Here is a 13,661-nt window from a genome sequence, read left to right on the forward strand (position 1 = left end):
GGGGGGGGGGCTTAATCCATGTGGGGATGGCAAATGGATTTTGGACTTCCTTTATCACCCATAGCCTTCTTCAAACCGAATGTTCAGAATTTAAGCTCTGATACCATTCCCTTCTTCAGATATGGATTTTATTACTTACAATCCTGTATCACACACGCTAGTGTGCTTCCTGCATGTGGACTTAGTTGATGTCTCACTTAGATGGCTGCTTGTTTGAAAACAAGCCTTTAAGGCCCCAGATGTTATAATTTCTGATAGCTGGGTACCATCTGGTTTCTTCATTACACTTTCTATACCACCCACTATATCTCTTCATGGGGGCGAGTATCAAGTACAGCCAGCCATGTCATAAGAACTAATTGTTCTTAGAGTGGAGTGAGACTTAAGCGTAAATCCCAAATCCTTTCATATATCTATGGTTAATTTTAAGGACATCATTACCACTTTGTGATAGATCATTCCCCTGGGGTGCAAGGTAATTCTGTGGATAGTGTCACTAATTTAGCCAGTGGTATAGAATTTTAAATACTGTTGAGAACAGGAAAGTATACAAGTATAGGCTGGCTTCAGATCACAATATATGAATTGTTGATTTGGACAGATAACATTTTAAGTTGACTGGACCCTCTACATAAACAACTCCATAGGCTTATTAAGGCTTTACTATGTGCAGAGTCAGACTGCCACATTTTCTTCCCTCAGAGCAACTGGTGGGTTCTAACAGCAGACCGTTTCGTTAGCAGCCCAGCACTTTAACCACTGTATTATTAGGACTCCTTGAGGGGTGATCTTACTTCTCCCTTAATTCAGACAAGAAATAAGTCTGGCATACTCATTTCCCCCTTTCTACGCCATACTCACGCTCTTCTCCCTTCCTGCCCATCTGTGTCCCTCTCTCCAACATCAGGAGACCCTGTCTCTCAGTTATCTTACAGAGGCCAACTCCTGCCCTAATGCATTGTGACCTAGTCATTCCCATCTTTTCTCAGAACTTGCTCCAGCACTCTTCCATCCTCTTTCCTGTATTATCAACCTCTCCATTCCTATTGACTTTCTCTTCCGTCTAAAAGCAGGCACATCCTTAATGAAGATCATGGGGGGGGAAAAAAGGCAACACACCTGTTCTTGACTTTGAAACTCTTTACCATTAACTCTCCTATCTCTCTTCTCCCCTTCTGAAGCCAACCTTCATCTAAGTTTAGTTTCTACTCATTATTTACAAAGCTCTATATCTAAGCACCCAAAATCGTACACAATCTTGATCTCATTCTCAGTCACACCATTGAAACTGCTCTCACAATATCACCTCTCATTTCAGACTATAATAACTATTTGTCACCAATGATCAGGTCTTACTTTGGAAAATTACTATTTAGCTCTTGACTTCCGCTGATACCACTGTTTCTTGGGCTCTGTTTTAATCTCGGAGTACTTATTCTCAGTTCCTCTCCTAGATTCTTGATTTACAATAAATATTTGTATTTACCTCCTTGGGACACTGGTGTTAGCAGCCATGGAACTGCCCCTGACTCATGGAGATCCCCTGCAAAATAGATTCAGGCTGCTGGGATCCATAGGGTCGCTACAGAATAATTTTCAGAAGCAGGTGATCAGACCATTCTTCCTAGTCTGCCTTAGTCCAGAACAAGCCCATGGTCATCAAGTTGATTCCAGCCCATAACAACCGAATACGGGGCTTTCAAAGTAAACTTTTCAGGAGCAGCGCGCCTCATCTTTCTTCAAACGGTGAGTTTCAATCTCCAACTTTGTAGTTACCGGTCCAACATGAACTGGACAGTGCCACCAGAGCCCCGTCTTAGTGTGAAAGCTCTAGTGAAACAGCTGTGCTGAGGTGATTTGATTGTGAATAAAACATGGCTCTCCCATGTGGAACGTATAAATTCCACCACCACTGCCCCTTCAGATGTGTTCTCTTCTTCTTATCTAGAGAAACCAGCTTTGGACTTGTCAGGTTGACACCTTTGTCCCAGTCTTTAGGGTTCCCTTAGGAAATTGCCTCTGGTCCCACTCCTATGATTGTCACCTGCATGACTCCTCCGGGTCTTTTGTTTGACAACCCCTGCTCTATTCATATATGGTTTTGACTACAACTCGGGTGGAAATATTTCAAAACTTCTATCTTCAGCCCATGTTTATCTTTTCAAGCTTGAGAGAAGCCTATATCTAAGTACCCCCTGAGTACTTCTCCTTCAACTTACTCATCATCCCACCCTACACTCTGTTCCCTTGTTCCATTTCCCAAATCAGAAACCTAGAACGCATCCTTTCCCTCACCTCCGATCAGTCACTGCTGTGGTTGTGGGCGCTGCTGAGTTGATTCTTACTCATCATGACCTTATGTGGTAGACTAGAGCCACCCCTAAGGATTGTCTTGGGTGTAATCTTCACAGAAGTAGATGGCCAGGTCTTTCCTCCCCCAGCCTTGTTGGGTGGTTTCGAGCTAACACGCTTTCAGTTGGGAGCTTAGTACTTAACTGTTATACCACCAGAGATTCTTAATCAATCACTCTGATTCATTAATATTACTTCTAAAATCTATTTTTCTCTACTGCATTCTTTCTGGTCCTTTCCAAATTCAGTACTGTATCATCTTTTGCTTAAACAACTACAACTTCCAAAAAGGTTTCCCTGCTACCAGCTTCATGTTCTCCCAGTTCATTCATCACCTAGCAGCCAAAGTGCTTTTTGAGAAATGTAAATCTCATTATGCTCCTCTGTTTGAAACTTTTGAGTTTGTCACATCTTCTTAGGGATCACCACATATCACATATATTAACTATCTTTATCAGACCTTGTTTATGTATCCATCTCAAAATACTTCCTACCTTTTCTTTCTTGGTCCAGCAATCTAAATATTCTGGCAATTTCTCAAAGGGGAAGGTAACTCAATCATCTTGAATGCACATTGAAATCGAGTGAGAAACTGAAAAAAATATACATGAATGCCTGGATACCACGTAAAACCAATGAAGTTAGAAACTCCTATCTCAGGATTGTTCCCATCATTAGTCTTTTTTAAAAAATTATAAATCTTTCTAGAGGATATGGAAGTGCAATCCTTGGTCTAAAACACAATTTACCACCTGTTGGGGCCTGAGTAAGTCTTTTTTTTTTTCAACATTCATCTCAGGCTATCTGTGGGTTAGAGCAGGTACCCATGCTCCGTGCCCAGTCAGGCACGTATCACAATTCTCACACAGTATATCCCAATCTCCATGTAACTAGTTCTCAATTTTTTCCTCTAAGCTAAACTCCTTGAATCAGGGACTGTTTTAATCGCCCACTTTATCATAGCACAGAATAAGGGTGATCTAGGGAAGTGGTGGTGCATTGGTAAAGCACTTATCTAGTTACTGAAAGATCAGGGATTCGATCCCATCAGCTGCTCTGTGAGATAAAAGAGCTGGAGATCTGTTCCTATAAAGATGACAGCCTGGGACACATGATGAGGCAGTTCTATGCTGTTGGAATTGACTCCATAGAACACAACTGCAGGAGTGGTTCTGACATTCCCTTTCTCTCACTCTCTTCTAATTGATAAAGATCCTCACATGCATTTTCTCCTTCAACAAAGGTCTCCCAAAGTGAAGTCATTTGCCTAGTGACTCACATCAGTGTGTCAACGGCAGAATTAGAACGACTTCCTTCAGGAAGCCGGTCTAGGACTCTTCTGACTTAATAATCTAATATCTGTAAAAATCAATCAAGAGTCATGCTTCTTAAGAATACTTCTCCAAGCTCTCCTTAAATCCACGTCTAGGGATGACTCATCACCAGAAACCCTAATGTGGCTTATCTTGAAGGTACAGAGTTGGCACTGTATTGAACTTTTCTTTTCTGTTTATATGAGATTTTTAAATGAACACTTTATTGTGAATTAAGTGAAGGTGTATGGAGCAGATCATCATGTTTACACTCAACTCACACACACTTTGTTTCAACTCCTCCATAACAAGCCCTCAGTGTGCTATTTCCTTGTGTTCCTGTTCGTGTTCCTCCCTCTTTCCTAACCATCTGGACTTTGTCCTTGGGGAAATACTGCACCTCTGATCGTAAATGACTGATTATTCTATCCCAGGGATGGGTTTTGTTCCAGACCTGAAGAAGGCTAAATATCACAGTTTCAGGTGGTCCCACCTGTGTTTCTTTGACCTGGAAAGCCTGGTTTCTTTTATGATTTTTTGCTCTACATTTTTCTCCCACTGTATTCAGGACCTTTTAATATGATCCTTTTTGTGAAATTGGCAGTGGGAGCTAGGTACCACCCAGTTTTTCTTATCTCAGGGTTATGGAGACTGGTCCATTGAATTACTTGCTTTCATGTGTATTTCTGTTTTTATCATTTTGCCCCCTGGGCCAGGAGAGACAACTTAGATGGATACTTATGAGCTTTTAAGACTCTAGTTGCTACTTACCTGAGTAGGATGTAGAACATGTTTTTGTGAAGTATGTTGTACCAATAGACCTTGTATGTTAGACAGGGTTCTCTAGAGAAACAAAACTAGGACACTGATGATTATATGTGTGTATGTGTATGTGCATAGATGGATAGATAGATAGATATAAACAGCACGAAGGAATATAAAAGCTTATTAGTCCACACAGCAGTACAGAGGGATCAGTTCAACTCACTTCCACGGAACAGCTAATACACTCAAAGCCCTTCAACTCATGAGGGCCACTGGGTCCAAGGTCAGGGAAGCAGACAGCTGAGTCTTCCTTAGGGCAATTCAGAAAGTCTGGCCACAGGCAGCAAACAGCAAGGCAGGTCACCAACTGTGAGCAAGACAACAGGATCTGACGGTCCAAAGCTCAAGTGATGTATACACCAGTAACGTGGCGAAGCAGGTCTCAAAGGAACCTCAGGCTCTAGTGGCATGAGCCATGGGTTAGCAGTCCCACAGGTAGTGTAGCTCACAAGTTAAGGCAGAGAACTAGCAGTTGCATGCTGGTCTGATCACCAAAGAGCAAGAGAGGGGGGCGGGGTGGGGGCTTTGCCAAGCCATTTATTTCTTTGCCCTACAATCAAACTGTGACCTTATTAATCCCACATGTTCCTGCTGGCCAGGTTGGCACAATAAACCTATTACAGTCCACCCCTTGCCAATTTGGCACCTGTACACAATTCTTTAGCCACATGTAATTTCCAGATTTAATGAAATCGCATTTATACCTAACATCAAAAATCTTATCACACTTATAAATGAAAACATACTAAATCTAATTGTATCTGGTACATCATACATGAACAAAGGAAAGATACTCAATAAGCACATATACAGAAGATAAACTGACAGTCACAAACCTCACCTTTGCAACTGATCACATGGTCATAACTGATATGTAGAACTGTCTTCTTCTACTACCCATTCTGTATTACCTTTGACCTCGGCCAGCACCTCAGCTGGCCTTGTTTTTTTGCCTAGTGAGGTGACCCAGACCTACATTAATGAGAGGTCTGGGTCATTAGGCATCCTGTCATGATTTGGTTGCTGTAGTTTACCATTTACTTTAATCACAGGGCATGGTAATACTGAGAAACAGTCTATGGGATCTCCTGGATTCCAGACATATTCTTTTTTACCTCTATTATGCAGCACCAGTTCAATTTCTCTTTGGTAATCAGGATCAATCACACCACTCAGTACAGTGGCCCCCTTCCTGACATGTTGATCCAAAGGCGTGAAAAGCCCAAAGTGGCCAGGGGGCATTCTCAACTGCCAGTTCAGTGGAATCCATGCTGTTTCCAGGTGGCAGAGTGCCTTCCTTCAGGACTAAGACCTCCAGGCCTGAAGCACATAGGGTTGCTGGGACAAGAAGCAAAATTGCTGCAAGTGGATCCCTAGGAGTAATAGTGAGTGGTGCCACACCAGCTTCCACCTCTTGGTTCCTGGACCCATGAATCCTGACTATTGGAGACACAGCACCATATACTTATTGGCCGTTGGTTTAGAGTTATGTGAAAGTGTCATATTGAAAAGGGGTGGTCTGTTGTAGCTATATAATCATTTGTCAATTTGAAGATTAAAAGTGAAGGGGTGGAGTCTGGTCTGTTAATCAGGTCATAGCCAATGAGGCCTCTGTGTGAGCATGGCCTTCTCCTGAGGATTCTGGGAGCTCCGGTATCTCCTCCTTGGAGGTGGGAGTGTCTCCCACCCTGAGAGATACTCTAATGACAAGACACATGGCGCTATTCCCTGGGAGCTAGAGAAGCCACATGGCCCTACCCTGATGCAATCAGACCTCTGGCGCCGGAGAAGCCACATAGAGACCCCTGACAGTGCTGAGATGCTTACAACACCACTGGATCCAGAATACTTCCAACCCACTGGCTTGTGATCTTACTGCATTTGGTGTCATTGCATGTGTTTCTTGAGTTTAAAGAGGACTTTATAGATTGGTATCAGACATATGGGCTAATATATGACTTATGGACTTGATCTAGACTAGACTGGGATGTTTTCTCAATATTCAATTGCTCTTGTACATAAAACTCTTAGTCACATATGAGTCTCTATGAATTTGTTTCTCTAGTCTGCCTGGACTAACACACTCTGGTATCCCTCAGAGGGTTTATTTATGTCTAAAAAGTATTCATAATTCATAATTCTGCTTCCTGTATGCTTCCCTATATTCATGGGTATATTTTCAGCAAAGATAAATATACATTTAAAAATATCTTCTGTTCAATCTATATATTTGTGGATATACACCCACTCTTCCTTCAGTGAATTTTTTTAATGGTTTAAAGCAAGTGATTTGAGAACTGGACTTCAGAATTCAGGAGGCAAATCATATAACCATTTACTTGAACTTTGTCAAACAAAATTGCCTTTAAGAACTTCACTCTGAAGGGTATTTAAATTCATAGCCCTGGAAGTTTCACCAGTCTCTGTCAGACCACTGTCTAGTCCTTTTTAATGATTTTGAATTTTGTTCTACATTTTTGTCCCACTCTATCCAAGACCTTCTACTGTGATCCCAAGTACAGTGATTGTCTGTGGTATCGAGGCTCTGATCTCAGGGTAGTAGATGTGGGAAACTGAGAACCAGGATGATAGTGTATGAAGATAAATCCTCTATGCTCACATTTAAGAAGTCTGGGAGACTGAGATTCTGGTGGAGGGAGGACTTCACATTCCTGAGTTGTGCTGTGTGACTTACACTTGCATGCTGATCTCATACCTGCCACTTTCCTGAAGCCTATTAGTTCAGTAATTTTCTTGTTGAGTCTCTTGGATGTTGCATCTACAAATAAGTATAACCTTACTTCTTGTGATAGTTAGGTTTATTGTGCCAACTAGACCTCCACAGGAACATAAGGGTAGAGTTTAATTAGGTCATAGCTTGATAAGAGAGCAACGAGATAAAAGGCCTTCCAAGGCCTACCTCCTTTTCTCTTTCTCCCTAGTGATTAGACCAGCACTCTACTGCCTGAGCTAGTCCTTTGCCTCAACAGTGTGCTGCACTACTCTGGGTTGAGCCAACCTATGGATCTTGTCATCTTGCTGTGCATCACTGAGATTTCATCATGGCTTCACCACACTGCTGGTGGGTACAGCACTTGAACTCAAGGTTAGTGGATGGTGTCCCCTTGTGTATATCTCAAGACCCCATCAGGGTCTGCTACACTAAGCTCCTGTGCTATTGACTATTGCTGCCCCACCCTGAAGTCTGTGGCCTACTTTGCCTGTCTTGCCTTAGAGCAGACTCAGCTGTCTGCTTACTTGACCTTGGATCAGCAGCCCACTTGAGTTGAAGGACATTCAGTATATTAACTGTTCCATGAAAGCGTGTTGAACTGAGCCCTTTGTACTGATGCTTGGAGTAATTGGCTGTGAGAACAATTATTTCTCCTAATATTGCTTCAGGCTGATTTCCCTAAGGAATATGTCCTAACATGAGCACACACACACACACACACACACACACACACACACACACACACACAGGTTTGGGTTCTCTAAAGAACCTGCCTAACACATTTCTTTACCAATTTAGATTCTTTTAATTTCCCTTTCTTTTTTATTGCTCTGATTAGGATCCCAACATAATACTGAATAAGAGTGGCGATAAGGGCAACCTTGTCAGTTCCCCATCCAAAGCAGAATTCTTTCAGTTATTCTCTGGGGAAAATAAAATTGGCCATTGATTTTGCATATATACAGGAATTGTGGTGAAAATTTTCCCTTCTATTTCTATTTTATGAGTGATTTGATCAGGGATGGGTGTTGGATTTTACCAAAATGCCTTTTATGCATTATGATAGCTAAGGCTTATTCTGTCAACCTGGGCAATAGGAACATGTGGGATTAATAAGATCACAGTTTGTTTGGAAGGCAAAGTGATAAATGGTTCAGCAAGGCCTGCCCCTCTCTCTCTTGCTCTCTGGTGACCAGACCCCAGCTTGAAGCTACTTTAGCTAGTTTTCTGCCTCAACTTGATGATATATATATCATCAGTGACCTGGTATTGTGTCTCTAGAGAACCCTGCATAACACGTGCATCAATTGATATGATCAAATGGGAGGGTCAAGATGACGCCAGGTGAGCAGCACATACTGAGGGCTCTTTCGTGCATGGCAGGTCTAGTGTCCAGGTGGTCTAGTGGAAGGATTCTGGTGAGTGAGAGAACCCACTGGGACAACACCCCCCCCCCCCCCCCCCCACACACACACACACACAGCACCACACACATGCATCTGTCCAGAGCCGGAGCTCTTGAGATCTGGGATGTGATCCTTGGACATCTCATCCTTGGCTCATCAGGCTGAGCTGCCCCAAGGAGCCACTCACCACTGTCGCAGTAAGAAATTGACCCACCCCACCCCCAGGCCAGGTCTCCATGCCAGGAGTTGCTTGGCTGCCCTGAGGTGATACACGTAGCTGTGCCGAGACCCCCTGAAACAGCTACCCACATGTGCTGCTCCACTTGAAGAGCAGTTTCTCTCTCCCACTGTTCCCCTATCACCACGTGGCAGCAATCTCCTTCTGGGCTTGGGTCTTTCCTTCCATTCCCCCAGGGCCCAGTAAACTGACCTGCAGTCTATCTGTAGCAGTTTGGTGACCTTCAACTGGGGGTGATCCACCCCATTGTTGCCTGGGACCCCTCCACCAGCACCCAGCCTGTTTGCTGGCTCCTGCCTGCACCACTCTTGCTCTCTGCCTGGGTCTGGAAGGCTTCCACTGAGGTATGCACTCTGAGCTGGCAGCCCTGGGCACTCCCACCACTCTTGCTGGTAGCACGCCCACTGCCTGAGTCCATGCTTCTTCTGCCCACTCCCAGGCCATCCCATGTCACTACATCACTCTGTGGTGTACTCCCAGCACCAGTGACCCAGAGCACTCCTGCATTGCTGCTCCATCCTGCTCCTGCTGTCATGGGAGGCTCCTGCCACTGCTGTGTGCTTCCCGCTGTCACCACTTCTGCCTACTGGCTCAGCATTCCCGGCCCACAGGGAGCATGGGGGAGTGCATGCTTGATCTGAAGAGCATACATAACCTGGTTTGGGAGCCCTACATCAGCACCACCTCGCATGGCAGTGAGGCCTCTCCCACCTTTGCCCTCTATTAGGCATCTTTAAAAATTAAAGGGAAAAATTTTTTTTAATTAAACAGGAAAAAAGACTGCTAAGCATGATCTGACAGACCAGGTCGAAGCAGCCCAGGGGCATACATAGGGGCTCCAGCCCCTACTCCTGTCACTGAAACTCCTCACCACTGTTGGCCACTGAACCATTGAGGAACTCTGCCTACACGGCAGTCTGACCCACCTCTATAGTAGGTCACAGACAGCCCCCTGAAAGCATTCTTAACAGTAACACAGAGAAAGGCCTAAGGGCCCCCTGGTCTCCCACGAACATGGGGCCTAAAAAAGGATTGAGGAAGCATCAACAGACCACATCACTCTCAACCAAAAAACCAGAGAGACAAAACACAGTATCAAAGTTAATGACACTCATAGAAGAATCAGACATGGATATGCCACAGAAAGAAATCTTCAGAAGTCTGCTTGGAGTAATACAGGAGTTGAGGGAAGCAACACAGAATAAGGATGCAATGATAGAGGAGATGAAGTCCATAATAGAGGGGGTGAAGTCCATGCACCAAAGGGAAATACAGGTGCTAATGGATGAGGTAGCAGAAGCCACACACAAGGTACAGAATTAATGTTTAGACTAGAGGAGGCAGAGAACTGTATCAGTGATCGCAAAGATACTCAAACAGACCTCAGCAAGTGAGAAAGACAGTCAGATAGGAAAATTAAAGAAGCAGAAGATAACCTGAGATCAATGACAGATGCTATGAAGAGGAATAATATTCTAGTAATTGGTCTACCAAAGAAGGACACACCACACAAGTTGACAGCCAAGATACTGGAGGAAATTCTGGAAGCAAACTCTTCCACCTTAATGAGTGAGAATCAGGCACTCATACAGGAAGCAGAGAGGACACAAACTAGACTAAACCCCCAAAAGAGTGCACCAAGATATATAATAGTAAAATATTAACTTTGAGGAAGAGAAAATTTTAAGAGCAGCAAGAGAAAGGAAAACAGTCACATACAAAGGAGCTCAGGTAAGAATATGCTCAAACCTATCAACAGACAACACGAAGAGGCAGAGAGAGTGGAGCAACGTCTACCAAAAGCTGAAAGAGGAAAAACGCCTGCCCAAGAATCTTTTACCCTGCCAAATTATCCACTAAGATAGATGGGGAGATAAGGGTCTTTTATCACAAGGAAAGACACAAAGAATATGCTGTAAGACACCTGACCCTGCGGAAGATACTGGCCAACTCACTATGTACAGAGGATCAACCTTCACTAAGCACAAGCAGGAGACCACCATATAGCCCAACTCCATCCAGAAGCCAACATGCTGACAACAATAACCAAGATAACAGGGCCTCAGAGGGAAAAGAAGACCCACACAAACACACAACACTGATATGAAGGGAGATAGGAAAACACCCAAAACACAAGCCATGATATGACAGCAATGAATCCACAGAGAGTGATAATAACTCTGAATTCCAATGATCTCAATTCATACATTAAAATAAAAAGGCTTGACTGGCCCAGAAAACATAACCCAACAATCTGTTGCCTGCAAGAGACACATCTTACGTGAGCAGACAAAAATAAACTAAGAATAAAAGGCTTGCAGAAAGTATACTAGGCAAATAACAATAAACCATAAAAAGAGACAAGGAGGGCCACTACACAATGCTAAAGGATTTGTAAACCAGGAACCAATTAGCATATTGAATATTTACTCACTCAACAATGGGGTGGCAAACTTTGTTGAACTATTAGAAAGATGAGAAGAGAAATCAAAGATTCAACAATCATAGTAGGTGACTTTAATACTCTGCTATCAGAGAAAGATAGATCACTGGGAAAGAAACTCAACAAAGAGGTTATAGAGTTAAAACAATGCAATTAGGCAACTGGGCCTGATAGACATTTATAGTTTTCCATCCAGACCCAAAAATTTCACATTCTTCTCAAGTCCACATGGCACATTTTCAAAAATAGACCACATGTCTATTAGACCCAAGTCAAGCCAGAGTAAATTCAAACACATAGAGATCATTCAGACATCTTTCTTGGATCGCCATGCCATAAAGCTGGCCATTACTAAAAGGACGACCAGAAAAGCAAGGGCAAACAAATAAGGATGAACAATGATCTTCTGCAACATGAATGGATACAGGCCCAGATTAGAGAGGATGTTAGGAAGTTTCTAGAAACTAATGAGAATGAGAATACAATGTATCAAAATTTATGGGATACTGAGAAGCCAGTTATCAGAGGTAGCTCCAAGAGCTAGAACAGAGTCAACAGAACAACCTCTCCAATTGCATAAGAAAAGAAATAATAAATATCAGGGCAGAGTTAAACCAGTGGGAAGACAAGAGAATGATGCAAAAGATAAATGCAGCAGCACAAAGGATCAACAAAATTGACAGACGACTGGCGAACCTAACCAAGGAAAGGAAGGAGCAAACATCAATAGCCAGGATGAGGATGAAACGGGATATTACAACAGACCCCAATGAGATTAAAAGGATAATCACAAAATTCTATGAAGGACTGTATTCTAATGAATTCAGAAACCTGGAAGACATGGATAAATACTTGGAAAAACAGTCCCAGGGCTTTTTTTGTTGTTAGGAGACATTATTTATTTCTTGTTATTTTATTTTTAATGACTTGTTCAATTTCTTCTTTTAAGTCTCCATTATCTACCTCAATCTATGTTCGTATAGGTAGATATTGTGTTTATAGAAAATTCCCATTTTTTTCTAGATTTTCAATTTGTTGGAATACAGTTCTTCATAGTATCGTGATATTATTGTTTCAGTTAATTATTTTGTTACAGTTTCCATTTCACTTCTAATTCATGTTATTTGCATTTACTTCTTAATTCCCTTTGTTAATTCACCTGTGATTTGTTGATTTTATTAATTATTTCAAAGAATCAACTTCTAGTCTCATTGACTGTATTACTTTTCTGTTTCCTGTTTTATTTATCTTTGCTCTGATCACTTATTATTTTATTTCTTGCTATTCTTTTTCTGATAGTTTGAGCTTTGGGGTTAAGATGTTAATTTTGGTTCTTGCTTTTACTCTGGATGTTTGTGTATTTGCTATAAATTACCCTGTCGCACTGCTTTTTCTGTGTTCAAAGGTTTTGTATGTTATATTTTTATTCTTGCTTGATTCTTGGAATTTTAAAATGCCCTATATTGTACAAAAGCAGGGTGTTAATTAATTTCCATGCATTTGGTCTGCCCCCCATCCCCAGCCTTTGATTTTCGTATTGTTGATTTTTAATTTTATAGTGAGTGATTTGAGAAGATGGCCTGTTTTATTGCAATGTTTTAAAATTTATTGAGACTTGTTTTGTGGCCTACATATGGTTTATTCTGGAGAATGCTCCTTATGTATCAGAAAAGAAAGTTTATTGTGACTTTGTTGGTTGGAGTCTTCTGTATGTATCTAAAAAGTCAAGTTGGTGAGTGCCTTGTTTATACCTTCTGTGTCTTTACTGTGTTTCTTTCTAGCTGATCAAGTCGTCAAAAGTGGTGTGCTAATGTCTCCTTCTATGATTGTGGTACTGTCTGTTTCTCTTTTAAAATTTGTTAATATTTACCACATGTATTCTGGACCCTTCTATTGAGCACATAGATAATTATCTTGCTTATATCCAGATCCTGTAATCATTATTTAATTATCTTTTAATTCCATTTTCCACATACACTTTGGAACCCACTTATATAATGCCATTGTTTATTTCTTTTACTGGTTTTTGCCATAATATCAATTTTGTCAGAAATCAATATTGCTACTTCTGCTCTTTTTGGCTTGTCACTTACTTGATTTCCCCCTCACCTTTTGTTTTTTAACCTAGTTTTGTCTTTGTGTCTAAGTTGTGTGTCCTGTAGGCAACATGAGTCATGTTTTCCTATCCATTCTCTCTTGATTACATTTAATCCATTCACATTAACTGTAATCATCACTAGCTACGACTTTACTGCTGCCTTTGTGTTGTGTTTGTGTATGTGTGTCTGTGGTATTGATTTCTTTGTTCTCTATATACACATTATTGTGCTGAATTCATGTTATTTATGTA

The sequence above is a fragment of the Echinops telfairi genome, unplaced genomic scaffold, assembly GCF_000313985.2.
Source record: "Echinops telfairi isolate 266 unplaced genomic scaffold, ASM31398v2 ScPeMD7_443;HRSCAF=831, whole genome shotgun sequence".
NCBI lineage: Eukaryota > Metazoa > Chordata > Mammalia > Afrosoricida > Tenrecidae > Echinops > Echinops telfairi.